General features: G+C 41.1%; 1 long non-coding RNA gene across 1 annotated transcript in view; it reads left to right on the forward strand.

Annotated features, from left to right (window-relative positions):
* The first annotated feature begins 2,850 nt into the window (after positions 1-2,850).
* Positions 2,851-14,419, forward strand: part of LOC117071163 — a 31,031-nt gene continuing 19,462 nt past the window's right edge. The window contains exon 1 of the long non-coding RNA XR_004432171.1: positions 2,851-3,115. This is a non-coding gene — a long non-coding RNA (uncharacterized LOC117071163). The remainder of the gene's footprint in view (positions 3,116-14,419) is intronic.

Here is a 14,419-nt window from a genome sequence, read left to right on the forward strand (position 1 = left end):
ACAGGAATGATGCCTGCACTCTGCTTCCTTGAGTACCGCCATGATCTTTGTCACTGCTGTTCCCTCTTCCTAGAATGCTATTCCCCTCAGACCTCCACTCTGTTCATCCAGTTAGCACTGGCTTCCAGGTCTCCTCAGTCACATGGAAGAGAATCTTTAAGGGCTCCCCTGGCTCAGCTTTGTCCTCACTTGTATGATTATTTTAATGACGTTTTTTAATTAATTAAACGACAAACTGTGGATGAAACAAACGTTAAACAATGTAAACTCCATGAAGGTGCCTGTTTTACTCACCAGTGCCTGGTACATACTAGGTCTCAGTAACTATTTGTTTAAAGAATGAATGGATGAGAAATGCAATCATTTAACTGAAAGGAATGCAGTTGTCACAATGCTAGTGCTCCTTCAAAATGTTAGTAGTTATTCTGAGGTCAAAAAGAGGTCCATGGTCAAATTGGACACTTTGAGTGAAGCAAAGTTAGACAGGTTTCTTCTCAGTAGAACTTCTCAACATCTTAATACGCTAACGTGCATTATGAATTTCTAGTGGGAGGAGGCTTAACACCAAACAAGGAACCTCCTTTGTCATTTGCACCTCACTGTGAATGAGTTTAATCAAAGCTTAGCCAGAGAGTAAGTGATGGAGAAGTAGAAGTTCCAGGCTCTGAAAGTGAGGAACTCTGCCTGTCTTCAGCCTGCCCCCAAATGCAGAGCCTCTGGGCTTCTGGGAGCAAAATCCACTTGAATATATGAGGCAGCTGGCCTGCTCACAACTCACCCCCACAACTGAATCTTGGCACAACAGTCTAAACCTGGACCTAAGTTGTCATTACTGCTATTTTTACCAAAAGACCTCTTTCTTACATCAGCCATGGAGGGATTTAATCTAAAAAAAAAAATTTGCTGTTTATCTTCTTCAATAAAAAGTGACTTTGAGAATGTGGTGTAAGGTTGATGTGTCCCAAGAAACAGACCTGTTCCCTGTCTGGATTTGTTTTCTTTTATTGCTTTTTAAGTCCAGCATTCCTCTTTTCATTTCTGGCTTAGGCTACAGGGCAGTACTGGTTTTGCTCAAGTGGAGTCTCTATTTGGAGTTGATTGAAAAAACAAAACTGGCTAAAAGAAGGATCAGGACAGTCCTAAATATAATTAAAATAGAAATAAAAGGGAGACACATAAACCAGATGGGTATCCAAACCTGGATGGTTTCTGTGTTCCAAACATTGACTTCTGAGAAGCTGTATTTGGATGCAAGAATGGAGCAATGTCTGATGCCTCACAATGGATGGAGCATATGAATGAGGTTGGATAGAGCAGAGCTGACATGTTGACTGCTGTGATTCATGGTGCTTCCAAGATGGCGCCACTGTAACAGAGTTAGTATGTACAGGCAGGGCAAACTGCAAAGCAGGGAGAGTTTATGTCTAGTTCTTCTTTCTCCAGGTTCAGCAGGGAAACTCAGATTGCCCTCTCACTAAGGGTGCCGTTGCTGTCTCTCGGTTTTCTTTGGCCTAGCATGTCAATTTTTTCATCTCACTCGTTCGAGATCCTGATCCTGGTTTTAAAACTAATCCAATAAACCAATTCACTAGCTAATGGATGATGGTTTAAAAATGTGACTTCCTCCTTTTGCCTAAGATATTTGTATTTCAACGTGGGTCATCTGGTTGATATCAAACAAGGCACTCTAATGGTGAAAAGTCAGGTAGTAGGGAGATGCCACATAGATTGTCCTGCAGTTCCCTTCAAGTTCTACAGAGAGGCAGCTGTCTGCTGTGGCTAGGTAGGGATGGCTCTGTTACAGATCTTTGCTGTGCAGTAAAGGTAGGTTAAAGGGCAGCACCAAATGGAACGAGAATAGAAAACGGCACATGGAGATGGTATTTTGTCCATGGATTGGGGATTACTATCCTAAGCAGCCAGGATTTTTCCAGTAGAGTTTTATACAATAAAATAAATGTGTTCTGCACTTTTAGTGTTTAAATAAACATGGAGGATTTATTTCTAGCTGTAATGTAAATTGGTGATGTAGAAAGTTATGAAAAGAGAATGCATCCAAAAACTTGAGACCTCCTGGTTTCTGTCACTGCTCTGTGAGCTTAAACAACACTGATTTCTACATAAATAACTCACCCCTTATAAAATATATGTAAAATAATTTACTGTAAGAATTTTCCCCTTAAAAAAGTACCTTTAGTGTGAACAAAAGTTTATGGAAACTAGCATGACTAAACCAAGAGCAAAGGGCAATATATGTATGTATAAATATATAATATATTCTCTGGATCTTCTAATTTTCTATATTTGTGTTTGAAATTATAATCAAAGGCCATGACCCAAGATAGCCATTCCTATAATATACCCTGAAATGTGGCTTTCCAACCTTCTTCTACTTTGACCTGCAGTAATAAATCCATTTTACCTTGTGATCCAATACACACACACACCCTGAAATAAAAATTTCATAAAACAAAGCTAATGCTTGTTACATGCAATAGCTCTGGTATTTTTATTCTATCTTCTTCAATTTCTTTTATCCTTCTTGTTTTCTTAAAAATTGATATTACTAGTTCACCAGCAAATTGGTACCCACAGTTTGAAAAGCACTGCCCCAGAAACTCTCACACACATAAAATGTGTATAGCAGCACTGTTTGAAATAGCAAAGAAGTGGGGAAATGTGTATGGCTAATGATAAACATTGTGTATCAAAATGGAGTATGACTTGGATTGGGAGGTTAGAAAAGGACTTTTGAGGAAATGACACTTACATTTAGACTAGAGGGTAAAGCCTGGCAAAGAGTATTGGACACTGAGCAGGCTTTGAGTAAGCAAAACCTTGGCACCCTGCAGGAACTGAAGAAGGCTAACGTGGTGGGGCTGTAGCCAAGGAGAGAGATATGTCATAAGATTGGAATAGTGGGAATAAATTGTGCAATGTTTTGTAGGCAATATTAAGGATGGAAGATTTTTATTTATCTAAGTGCAGTGGGTAGTCATCGAGGGGTTTTAAGCTGGGAAATAACACAATCAAATTTATCTTTTTAACCATTTCCCTGGCTCCTATGTGAGGAATGGATTCACATAGAATGGAAGAAAAAGGATCAAGAGACCAGGTACAGTGGCTTCTTTGGGAGGCTGAGGTGGGAGGATCACTTGAGCCTGGGTGTTCAAGACCAGCCTGGTCAACATAGTGAGACTCTGTCTCTCCAAAAAAATTAAAATATTTCCTGGGTGTGGTGGTGTGCACCTGTAGTCCCCTCTACTCCAGATGCTGAGGCAGGAGGAGTGTTTGAGTCCAGAAGTTTGAGATTATGGTGAGTTATGATCATGCCACTGTATACCAACCTGGTTGACAGAGCAAGACCCCGTTAAAAAAAAGAAAGAGAAAGAAAGAAAGAAAGAGAAAGAAAGAAAGAAAGAAAGAAAGAAGACAAAACATGGAGGAAAACCAGTTAAGAAGCTATTGTAAAAGTCTGATGGCTTGGATTGTGGTGAGAGCAGAAACAAAGATAAGTGGATTCCAGGGAATATTTTAGAGAGATATATCTATGGGACTCAGTGATGGCTTAGTTAGAATTGAAGGTGGGATTGAAGGAGGGAGGTGAGACTGAAGGTAAGGGCTATATCAAGGATGACACACCGAGTATTCATGCTAGAGCATCTGAGTAGATGAAAATGTTATTTATTGATGTAGAAGACCAAAGGAAAGCACATTTGAGCAGGCAAGGATTAAGAATTTGGTTTTGTAAATCTTAAATCTGAGATGCCTGTGAGACCTCCAAATAGAGAATTCAGGTTATCAATTAGCTATGCAAACCTGGAGCTCCGCAAGGAGACTAGATTAGAGATATATATTTGAATCAGCAGCCTATGTAAATGCAATCATCCTGGAATGACAAAACAGAGCACGAGGAAAGGATTGAGCTCAGGACAGAGCCATGAGGAGCCCCAACATTCAGATGTGGCTTGAGAAGAAGGGATCAGAACAGGAGTCTGAGGCCACAGAGTGGTAGGAAACTTATAGTGCATGGTCTCATAGGGTCCAAAGGAAGAGAGTGGTTTGATAATTGGTTAGTAGTTAACAGTGTCAAGTACTGCTAAGAAGTTAAATATGATGAGATTGCTCTTCCCCTAAGTGACCTGAGGTGATCTGTGAAAATAGTTCACTATTCACTTGACCCAGAAAATCCCACAAAATTATGCAAATCAAGAGGTTCAAATCTTTGTGTTCACTTTCAAAACACTCATGAAATTGCCCAGGCCATCAGGCATATGCACATACAAAAAGCCACTGGGCATCTGAAAGATGTCACTTTACAGAAGCAGAGTGTACCATTCCATCATTCCGGTGGGGGAGTTGTTGGGTGTGCCCAGGCCTAGCAGTGGGGCTGAACATGGAGTCAGTGGCCCAAAAAGCGTGCTGAATTTTTGCTGCACATACTTAAAAGTAAACAGAGATTAATGCTGAGCTTAACGGTTTAGATATAGATTCTCTGGTCATTGAGCATATCTAGGTGAACAAAGCACATAAAATGTGTTACCGGACTTACAGAGCACATAGTCAGATTAACTCATACATGAGCTCTCCCTGCCACATTGAGATGATCCTTACTGAAACAAATTTTTCTTCTTATTCAAGAAGAAAAATAATGAGTGAAGTATCCAATTATTAAAGAAGAACCTGTTTATTTTTTAAATGAATAACAGTGGGTATTAAATCACTACGGTATTTTTGTTCTACTAGCTACATTTGAAAGAGTGGTACAAGAGTTTTATTATTTAATAGTAATTTAAATTTTATCAGTAATTACGTTTTTATTAACCATTCAAACTTTTGATAGAAGTGGTTGGATGTTGATTTAAAAATATGTGAGGAGGTGCCTAACTTTCCCAATTCTTCTCTGCTATCAATAGTTAGAAATATCCCTTGATTTAGGCCAAATGCAGTGGCTCATATTTGTCATCCCAACACTTTGGGAGGCTCAGGTGGGCAGATCACTTGCACTCAGGAGTTCGAGACCAGCCTGAGCAACATGGGAAACCATACGTATACAAAAAATACAAACAATAAGCCAGGCGTGGCGACACATGCCTATGATCCCAGCTACTCAGGAGGCTGAGGTGGAAACATTGCTTAAGCCCAGAAGGTCGAGGCTGCAGTGAGCCAAGATCACATCATTGCACTCCAGCCTGGGTAACAGAGTGAGACCCTGTCATACACACACACACACACACACACACACACAGACTCCCTTGATTTAGTACATCAGAGCTTTACATTAATGTACAATGTACCACAGTAAGATTTAAGAAGGGAGAAATGTATGAATTTCTTCTGTAAGGTGGAAGAGGGTAATTGTGAAAAGGAAGATAAGAACCAAAAACTGGCAGGTGCATTTTCAGGTGGATAGGTTTATAAAAATGTACTAAATTGTTTTAAATTTTGCAAAAGGTAGTTGAGTATTTGTGCCCATATTCCCTTGGAAAGTCTTTGTGTTCCACTGGGAGTTCACATAACACAGGTTAAAAACTGCTGGTTTAGCCCAAACTTCATTCTGCATCACTCAAATAAAATTAGGATTCTGTAAACAAAGACAATTTTACAGTATCTGCAATAGGTAGTCTTCTCAGGGTGAGTCAGAGAAATAGCAGTGGCAGAGAATGGGAGCTCAAGCTTTCTAGAGAACAAAGGTAAGATTGCTGGGCCATGTAGACCACCTGCTGATACCTATAATTAAGATTTTATTGTGATACAAATCTGGATTGGTTTTGTGATTTTTACAGCCATTTTCAGCTGCTTAGGCATTGACACAGGGGAGGACTGGGGGTTCTGTAGGCAGATGCTGTGAAAAGAGAAAAAGTCAATTAAGCCTAGCATATTTGTGATAGGATGACTGTAATGATGGGCTCAGGAATCTAAGCTTGTGTGGGAGAAGGGAAGGCAAAAGGGCATGATGGCAAGAAAGTGGAAAGGATCATAGATCAAAAAACCTGAGCCAGGCACAGTGGCTCATGCCTGTAATGCCAGCGCTTTGGAAGGGTGAGGTAGGAAGATCATTTGAGCCTGGGAGTTTAAAACCAGCTTGGGAGTTATGGCAATACCTCCATCTCTACCAAAAAAAAAAAAAAAAATTAGTTGGCATGATGGCATGCACCTGTAGTCCCAGTTGTTTGTGAGGCTGAGGTGGGAGGAGAGCTTGAGCCCAGGAGTTCAAGATTGCAGTGAGCCATGATGACATCACTGCACTCTACCCTGGGCAACAAAGTGAGACCTTCTCTCAAAAAAAGAAAAAAAAAAAAAAATCTAACAAAACTAAGCAGGAAAGCTGGAAGGAAGAGATAATGGATGACTGATATGGTTTGGCTGTGTCCACACCTAAATTTCATCTTGAATTGTAGCTCTCATAATTCCCGCATGTTGTAGGAGTGACCCTGTTGTGGGAGATAATTGAATCATGGGGGTGGTTTCCCCCATACTGTTCTCCTGGTAGTGAATAACTCCTACAAGATCTGATGATTTTATAAGGGGTTTACCCTTTCGCTTGGCTCTCACTATTCTCCCTTGCCTGCTGCCATGTGAGACATGACTTTGCTCCTCCTTGCCTTCTATTGGGATTGCGAGGCCTCCCTAGCCATGTGGAACGGCGAGTCCATTAAACCTCTTTTTCTTTATAAATTACCCAGTCTCGGGTATGTCTTTATCAGCAGCATGAAGACAGACTAGTACAATGACAAATGGGATGTTTGAATTTACGATTTGTTTTAAAAATGTCTGTTCCTGCCCTTTGCCTACTTTTTAATGGAATTATTTGTATTTGTTGTTGTTGAGTTGTTTGAGTTCCTTGCAAATTCTGAATATTAGTCCCCTGTCAGATGCATAGTTTGCAAATATTTTCTCCCATTCTGAAAGTTGTCTGTTCACTTTGTTGATTATTTATTTTGCTGTGCAGAAGAAACTTAAACCTTTTAGTTTAAGTCCAATTTGCCTATTTTTGATTTTCTTGCCTGTGCTTTTTAGGTCTTAGTCATGAATTCTTTGACTAATGTCCAGAAGAGTTTTCTCTAGGTATTCTTCCAATATTTTTAAAGTTTCAGGTCTTACATTTAAGTTTTTAACATATCTTGAGCTGATTTTTTTATTTGGTGAGAGATGGGAGTCCAGTTTCATTCTTCTATATATTTGAATCCAATTTCACTAGCACCATTCAGTGAAAAGGATGTTCTTTTCCCAGTGTACATTCTTGTCACCATTATCTTCAGTGAAACAAGACACAGAATAATAAATATCACATGTTCTCACTCATATGTGGGAGCTAAATAATGTTTACATATGGACTTAGAGTGTGGAATGATAGACAATGGAGACTCAGAAGAGAATCGCAGTGGGAGGAAGATGAATGATGAGAAATTCCCTAATGGGTACAATTTATGTGAATTGGGTGATGGATACCCGAAGGCCCTGACTGCACCACTATGCAATCTATGCATGTAACAATATTGCACTTGTACTCCATAAATTTAACAAAAAAATTCCTTTGGGTTTTGATGTGATGAATTTCTGGGGGTGAAAATCACAAGGGGGTGACCATGCCCATGGGTAGCTGTGCAGGAATGGAGATAATCACGAATTAGAAGGGTAGGGAACTGAGATGCAAGGCTGCTGGATGAGCTTCAAGGGTAATATCAGGAGCCATGTGGAGAAGATGGCTGTTAATCAGGCTCTTCAGTGAGTTTGAGTGGGAAGCAAAAGGGTGATCAGCAATTTGTTATTCCGTGGTGGATGGGGCGTGGTGTAGTCCATACAGTGCAAACCTAAGAGGAGAAGAGGTTTTTATAAGAAAGTGGAATGAGGAGGATGTCTGAAAGTGGCTCTGCAGAACAACAAACAGAACACTTATACTTCTCAACCCTGAGGGGTATGGTGCTTATCAGATTTCGAAGCTCTTTGTGCTGAGAGAATACCACTTTCCTTTCTTTTTTTTTTTTTTTTTTTTGAGGCGGAGTCTCGCTCTGTCTCCCGGACTGGAGTGCAGTGGCCGGATCTCAGCTCACTGCAAGCTCCGCCTCCCGGGTTTACACCATTCTCCTGCCTCAGCCTCCCGAGTAGCTGGGACTACAGGCGCCCGCCGCCTCGCCCGGCTAGTTTTTTTGTATTTTTAGTAGAAACGGGGTTTCACCGTGTTCGCCAGGATGGTCTCGATCTCCTGACCTCGTGATCCGCCCGTCTCGGCCTCCCAAAGTGCTGGGATTACAGGCTTGAGCCACCGCGCCCGGCCCACTTTCCTTTCTACACATGAAGTACACTGTGATTATAGCTCTTATGTGTGGGTGAGTATAACCCTGAAGCTTTACATACACAACACTGAGAAATATAATCAAACTGGAAAAGATATTTTAAAATTTATATTTTCCAAATATATGGAAATGTATAGATTCTTGTTTTTAGAGACAACACGAAGAATTTCCAACATTTTTCAGTTTTCTGCTACTTCTTTGGTATCCTTATTTTCCTGAATTTAGGCCTTTTTTACTCTATGGAAAGATACTGAGATACAATTTATTTGCTTCAAATTCTATCAACAGAGTAATTTTTGGTCCAGTGGCCTGTACCGCTATTTATTTTTCCACTGCTTTCTGTACTTACATGAACACCTGGTAAGTGTCAGGCACTATGTTAGGCACAGATGCAGTAGTTAACAAGACCTATCCCCTCCCCCCAAGGAGCCTAATCTAATGGGGAAGATAATGTAGATTATCATTAGATACCTCATTCATTTATTTATTTATCCACTCCTGCATTGACTTTTCCATTCATTCATCCATCCATCCATCCATCCATCCATCCATCCATCTATTCTTCAGTAAACATTTATTAGACACTCAACTTGGGCATAGCACTACCTTAGCAACCTTGACCACTGTGCATTTGTGGAGATCAATAACTCATAATTATGGGTCTGATCAGTAAAAATAAATCTGGAATTCCTTAAGGTAAAAAGTACATTTTACTAATACTTGCCATTGGATAAAGGGCATGTGGACGATCACAAAAAATACTCTGTCAATATAATGTGTCTACAAGCCTGGACTCTGAAGTCAGATCAACTTGAATTCAAATTCTGGTTCTATCACTTTTTAGCTGTTTGCCTTCAGGCAAGTTTAATCTCCATGCTCCTCAGTTTTCTCAACTGTAGTATGGAAATAATACTTATTTCATAGAAATGTTGAAATTGAGCAAGATAATATCTATATAGCTTAGAAAATAAGTGCCTATTAAGTGACATGATGCCATCAAAAAATTATTAAGGCAAATAGAAACAGACAACACTACATGGCCACACTCCATCACCTCTTCCTTTTTTGGGTCAAATTTGGTAATAACCACTTTGAAAAGAAAGGACATGAAAACACACACACACACGCAAGCACACATACATGTGCGCACACACAACTGTGACACAAGAATCTGGACAGTGGAGAGCCCTGACAGCCCAAGGGGTCCATGTAACTTCTGTGACACAAGACCTTTTCCACTTTAGCAGGGAATGAGCTGTTTACAGCACCGGCGGTAAAATCCAGTTGTCTAACAGAATTAGGTTTACATTGGCAAGATGCTTTACCTGGGGCTGAGAAAGCCACTGGTTCAGATCCAGCAGTGTCGGAATTTTACCACATTTCTATTGGTGGGGGCTTTGGCATAAACCATCAAGGCTCCCATCTGATAATGATAACAATGAGTGAGAGGTTGTTAATTCTAGCAGGTTAACTAATACATTAACTTCTCCTAGAGAAGAGGCTTTCAACTTGCCTGCACCTTGGAATTGCTATGGAGCTGTTAAAAAGGACTGATTCCAGGTCCCACACCCAGAGATTCTGATTTAATTGGTGTGGGATTCAGTCTGAGCACGGGGATTTTTAAAAACTGCTCTAGTGATTCTAATGAGCAGCTGGGGCTGAGAACCCCTGCCTTAGAGCCTAAGGTCCCATTTCGAGTCATAGGGAAGTTCCCATCTATATTGCGTAAAGTCAATGGTTCCTGTACACACATGCACTCATTCTCTCTCTCACACACACACTCATACACATACACTCTAGCCACCTTCTAATCTTTGAAACCTCACTGAGAAACAAGAGTGATAAAGTGAGTAGATACTAAGACAGTTTTAACTAGAACATAGTTGAAGGAAGAAATACTTCAGACAGTTTGTAGGCAACAGAGAAGGCATTCAAAGAAAGAAGTAATATGGGTCTCATTTGCCAATGGATTTCCAGCAACTGGGATGAGGGGAATGAAGGGAGGAAAGGGAAGAAGCAAGAGAAAAGAGAAACGGGGGAAGGGAAGAGAGAGAGAGAGAGAACAAGAACACAAAGATGTGCAGATTTGGAGCCTCAGTGGGGGTTGGAGAAGGTCTAAGAAAGTCCCTGACAGGAATTCTGTGGAAAGCCCACAGGATATAAGCACAAGTTCTGCTGAGGAAGAGAAAAGACTCAGTTGATGCTGGACACATATTTTACTGAGTTCCCATCAGTTGAATTCGTGCTTTCTTCGGCAGCGACACCCCAATCTTGTCATGCATGACCATGACCCCAGTTTAGGAGATTCGGAAGACCCTTCTGCCCTGACTCAGCATATTTTCTATTTCTTTCTTTCTTTTTATTTCTTCTCCCATTGACCTTCCAATAGGCACTATGGCCCGATTCTCAGTGCAGCCAGCAGTCTATGCACTAAGTGTAATGAGTTCTAATCTGCGCGAGCGCTGTGCTCCGCCCTTTGAGTGGTGCCAATAGATCTGCCCTGATATCATGCACATGGTCTTGGTTGGGCTTCTCATAATGTCAGCTCTCATGTATTAATTCTGGCAGGGAACAATATGTGCTGAGGAAGAAAAATGCAGCTAAGTGGCACAGGAAGAGATTACATCCAAGCTTTGATCTTTTTATATATTGTTTGGTTCAAAGGGTAGTCATTGGTCTCAGCAACTCCTTCCCAGGTACTCTCATGTGATCCTAGGTAATCAAGCCTAAAACAGTACACTTTTCTCCCTGACTCATTTTTACCAGAACAATCATCATGAAAGTGTAATTATATGACAGAACACCGAGGACATAGAACTTTACTCCTTTGTTGAGGTAGTCTTTTCACATAGAATTTTCTTTTTTTTTTTTTTTTTTGAGAAGGAGTCTCGCTCTGTCACCAGGCTGGAGTGCAGTGGCCGGATCTCAGCTCACTGCAAGCTCTGCCTCCGGGTTCACGCCATTCTCCTGCCTCAGCCTCCCTAGTAGCTGGGACTATAGGCGCCGCCACCTCGCCCGGCTAGTTTTTTTTTTTTTTTTTTTTTTTGAGACGGAGTCTCGCAGTCGCCCAGGCTGGAGTGCAGTGGCCGGATCTCAGCTCACTGCAAGCTCCGCCTCCCGGGTTTACGCCATTCTCCTGCCTCAGCCTCCCGAGTAGCTGGGACTACAGGCGCCCGCCAACTCGCCCGGCTAGTTTTTTCTATTTTTTAGTAGAGACGGGGTTTCGCCGTGTTAGCCAGGATGGTCTCGATCTCCTGACCTCGCGATCCACCCGTCTCGGCCTCCCAAAGTGCTGGGATTACAGGCTTGAGAAGTTTTTTTTTTTGTATTTTTAGTAGAGACGGGGTTTCACCGTGTTAGCCAGGATGGTCTCGATCTCCTGACCTCGTGATCCGCCCGTCTCGGCCTCCCAAAGTGCTGGGATTACAGGCTTGAGCCTTCACATAGAATTTTCATTTGCCAGTAGCTTGATATCTGCTACTCCTAGAAAGATTTCTTTAAGGTCTAAAGATTACATGATGCCCCAAATTTGAGAATCTTTGAGCTCCCTATCGACCCGTGTTCTACCAATTGTGAAGTGGAACAAAGAACAAAGGACAAGTTTAAGAGGTTTCTACAAAAGAGCTGGATACCAGCAAGAGACATGACAAAAGATATAAACAAACCGTAGAAATAGGAAAATGTGGCCGGGCGCGGTGGCTCAAGCCTGTAATCCCAGCACTTTGGGAGGCCGAGACGGGCGGATCACGAGGTCAGGAGATCGAGACCATCCTGGCTAACACGGTGAAACCCCGTCTCTACTAAAAATACAAAAACTAGCCGGGTGAGATGGCGGGCGCCTGTAGTCCCAGCTACTGGGGAGGCTGAGGCAGGAGAATGGCGTAAACCCGGGAGGCGGAGCTTGCAGTGAGCTGAGATCCGGCCACTGCACTCCAGTCCGGGCGACAGAGCGAGACTCCGCCTCAAAAAAAAAAAAAAAAAAAAATAGGAAAATGTATAGTAAAATTTTATGTGTGTGTCATTTAGTTCCTCTTCTCTTAGGAAATTATGATACATTGGGAACAATTAATACAATGATGATATATAATAAAAAAATTATCATGACCTAAATGTTTATCAGCTTGGTTTGTTGAATAAATTATGGTATATAAATATAATGGAATATTATGGACATTAATAAATAAGATGGAATACTACATTTATTGCATATGTTAAGTTAAAATGCCAATTGCAGAACAGTGTCATCCAATTTTGAAAAAAAACCTGGAAGAGACACACTGCAGTGTGGTAGGGTGACAGAATTTCTCTTCTTTGTGTCATTGATTTTTTTTTTCCACAATAAGCATTCATAGCATCTATAATCAGTAAAAATACAGAAACTTTTCCACCCACACCCCATAAAACAAAAAAATGAAAGTATTTGTTGAACAAGTAAGAATTTACAAAAAAGTGATACTACTGCCCTCCTCCCCCCACCACACACACATCTTTTTCCCCTGGTACTGGAATTGAAAGTCAGCATCACTGTGGCAATGACAAATAGGCAAAGGTTTGGTAGAGCCATGATGTTCCAAGATTTTTGTTAAAGAAATTCACAAGCCTGATGATTTGAGGAAAGCCTAAAAAGCTTTCTCCTTTTATGGTGTTGTGTGTATATGTTTGCATACCCTTAGACACAGCGTCTCATGCATCTTTTCCAATGACTCGCGGAGACTCTAGGTCAGTGTTAAGGGGGCAGAGTCTTTTCATATTCCCTCTCTCCCTTCCTGATCCCCAGAGGAAGGCCTTCTTTTAGAATCCTTGGCTGCACCCAGCACCAGCCCTGGGAAAACTTCAAGTAGAGGAAGCTCTACCTATATTCCCTCTGCAGGACCATCTTCCTCCTCTCAGCTTCCCCTCTCACCACTCTCTGTCACCTGAGATACCCAAGCTACTCCCCAGAGCCTGTTTCTGTCAGCTGTGGTCCCTCACCACACATACCTCTCACAGCCTTTCAGGCTCCAGAATAACATTGCTTTCTATTCCCGGCTCCCTGCTGAACCATGACAACTCCTATCGTGGCAGGGCAAGATTCCTGGTTAAGAGGAATTAAAATCTCAAAACAGTGCAAATAATCAATACCCTGACAAGTAGTCACATCTCAGAAAGAGTTAACCTGGAGAAATGAATCTGTAATACTGTAATTTTAGCCAGGATTACAGACTAATAAGGACAATATTTTGGTGGGTGTATGTGTTGGAGTGGGGGTGGAAGCAGCAAGCTAGTTAGCAATAAAACAAGGACCAGAACTTTTGTTTCCCTGTTGCTCAATCCAGGGCTCTTCTGGCAATAGTTTTTTGCCTTTTTTTGCTTCTTCATTGGAATTTAACAATCTTAGTAGTATTTTATAATTTGAAGAAAATTTCATCCTTCAATACTTTAAAGAGAAAAAGTACTATATTGCTATAGAATGTGTGTAAAAAGCTGATTTGAACAGTGCTTGTAGTCACTTTGGCATATCAAAGGATTATTAAATCACAGTATCTCCAGTTTAAAGCAAAAAATCAAAATAGTATTAACCCCTGCCATACTGCTTGAGAGACAGTGAGCTCTGGAATCAGATTGCCTGGGTTGAGTGGGCAGGCAGTCTAATTTACATGCAATGGCTAGCTTAGCCACACGCCAGCTGTGTGACCTTGGGCAAATTAACCTTGCCTCTCCATGCCTGCGTTTCCTCTTTCATAAAACATGAGCAATAAAGGTATCCACCTTACAGGATTGCTTCTAGCATTAAATGAGTTGATGCACATAAAACATTTAGAACAGAGACTGGCACAAAGTAAACACCCGATAGGTGTCCCTCAGGTAATTAGCAGCTGAAGAAATGAAACTATAGGTCACAGCTACATATGTATTTTGTTGGATGCTCACGTCAGTAAAAAATATGTTAAATGTATCGGTGAGAATAGTCAGGAAAACTTAAAAAGAACATTGATAAAATGAAGACTTGCATTTCCAGGCATTACTATCTTTTATACCACCCATCAGTACAATCAGTGAAGTAAAATGAGACTGTAACCAACAGTAAACAGAACAATGGAACAGCATAGAAATCTCTAAAAGCAACCCCAAACACACACATG

Source organism: Trachypithecus francoisi, unplaced genomic scaffold, assembly GCF_009764315.1.
Source record: "Trachypithecus francoisi isolate TF-2019V2 unplaced genomic scaffold, Tfra_2.0 Lachesis_group3, whole genome shotgun sequence".
Taxonomy (NCBI): Eukaryota; Metazoa; Chordata; class Mammalia; order Primates; family Cercopithecidae; genus Trachypithecus; species Trachypithecus francoisi.